This window comes from Galeopterus variegatus, unplaced genomic scaffold (assembly GCF_000696425.1).
Source record: "Galeopterus variegatus unplaced genomic scaffold, G_variegatus-3.0.2 Scaffold5670, whole genome shotgun sequence".
Taxonomy (NCBI): domain Eukaryota; kingdom Metazoa; phylum Chordata; class Mammalia; order Dermoptera; family Cynocephalidae; genus Galeopterus; species Galeopterus variegatus.
The window spans coordinates 108,756-110,852 of NW_007731781.1; the positions used below are offsets into that span (position 1 = coordinate 108,756).

The following is a 2,097-nucleotide window of genomic DNA, read 5'->3' on the forward strand; positions in this document are numbered from 1 at the left end:
ATTCCACAGTGCTAAATGACTGACAGAGCATTCTCGTGTATTCATTTGTTTTCAGTGAAGGGTGACGCAGTTTGTGCGTGCCCTAGTAAATGGATCAGTGAAATATATTTATCTAGTTTTAAACAAACCAACCGTCATAAAATGGGCTTGTGGCTTAAAAGGCCCATGCAAAAAATGTGGACTGAAGATATGACTACTAATAAAACCACAAGAAACTCTCAAAAAGTTTTGCAAACTGGAGGATAAAATTGAAAATTTAGTATCACAATTCAGTAGGTAAGGATGCCCCTCTTCCACACGGATATCTGAGCTGCTTTTCCTCTGCCCTCTCTCCTCTGCCCGCTCTGCCCCTGACTTGTTCTCTGCTCTGTGCTCCAGGATGGCACCTGTGGGATGTGTCACTGTGGCTTCCTTGCTTGCTGGCTGAGTGTGGTCAATGCACCAGCAGGAGGTGGGAGGAGGGAGAGGTCTGGGCCTTCCCTTCCCTGCTGCCTCCCTGCTGCAGCCGTGCATCTCTGGCAATGACCACGTCCTCGTAACTACAGCTCATTCTGGAAGGACCCTCTTCCCTTTCCCTGGCTCCGGATCTCACTGGCTTCTGATAACACTATTTCCTTCTCTTGCCTCTTAAAGAAGCCTAATCGATCACGTTTCTCTCACTAAAGAATACTTGAAGGAAAGCAGAAAAGTTGTTGGCACTGCATGGGTAGAGCACCACTGCCCGGCCCTGGCGACGGCGGCGGAGGGAGCTGCGGTCTGAGTCGCGGGTGCGGCGAGCCCCAGCCCGGGGACAGGCGCGGCGGCAGGCGGAGGGGCGCGGACGGCTGGAGCCAGCCTGCCTCTTCTCCTCGTCGGCTGCCCGAGTCCTGGGGGGGGGTCTGTGCCCGAGCACCATGACGACGTCGGCGAATGCCCAGAATGCTGGCGAGACGGGGAAGTGAGTCTGCAGGAGCTGCACGGGGCCCCGCAGGAAACCGTCATGGGTGGCGCAGAGACCGCGGTTTCCCCTCGTTCGCTGCTCTCAGAACTCCTGGGCCCCATGTGCCTGGACATGCTGGAGGACACCGTGACCTCAGGGACTGCCTCCACAGATTCCGCTCTGCCTGCGTTGTCACAGCCCCGTGGAGCGGCGACAAGGAGTGCCCTACCTGCCGCAAGAAGCTGGAACCCAAGCGGTCCCTACCACCAGACCCCAGTTTTTTTTGTTTTTTTGTTTTTTTTTTTTTAAGATGACCGGTAAGGGGATCTTAACCCCGGACTTGGTGTTGTCAGCACCACGCTCAGCCAGTGAGCTAACCGGCCATCCCTATATAGGATCCGAACCCAGGGCCTTGGTGTTATCAGCACCGCCCTCTACCGAATGAGCCACGGGCCGGCCCTCCAGACCCCAGTTTTTTGGGGGGTTTTTTGTCTTTTTTTCGTGACCGGTAAGGGGATTGCAACCCTTGGTGTGGTGTCTTCCGCACCGCGCTCAGCCCGCGAGCGCACGGGCCAGTCCTATATAGGATCCGAATCCGCGGCTCGTCGCTGCGCTCCCAGCGCTGCACTCTCCCGAGTGCGCCACGGGGTCGACCCCAGACCCCAGTTTTGATGCCCCGATCTCTTAGATCTATCCCAGCAGGGAAGAATATGAGGCCCATCAAGACCGAGTGCTCATCCCTCTCGGCCGCCTGCACAACCAGCAGGCACTGAGTTTGCAGCACGGAGGAGAGGTTGCGCATGCAGGCCACGCACAGGTGGAGGGGTGGGGAGGTCAGGAGAGAGGCTGCTGCAGGGCTGGTGAGACAGGCCAAGGGTCAGACGCCTGGGACTGTCTTAGCTGCCTGTCGGCTTCTAAGCCTCAGCATCCTGAGAGCTGATCACAGCCTGATTGTTAGGCTTGGGAATCATGGATGTAAATTGTAGCTTTTCAGTAAGCTACTGGTGCTGCTGTTCTTAAATAGCTCACCCTCTTTCTAGAAGTTAAAATAAAAGAGAGATTTTGAGCATAAGCTCCAAAGTCATACTGCTGGGGATTAAATCATCTCCTAGGCCAGCATCTTTCAGTCTTTAATGTGTATCCAAATTACTTGTAGGTCTTGTTAAAAAATGTAAACT

General features: G+C 54.7%; 1 pseudogene; it reads left to right on the forward strand.

Moving 5' to 3' along the window:
- The first annotated feature begins 893 nt into the window (after positions 1-893).
- LOC103605235 lies at positions 894-1,736 on the forward strand (annotated as a pseudogene).
- The last annotated feature ends 361 nt before the right edge of the window (positions 1,737-2,097 follow it).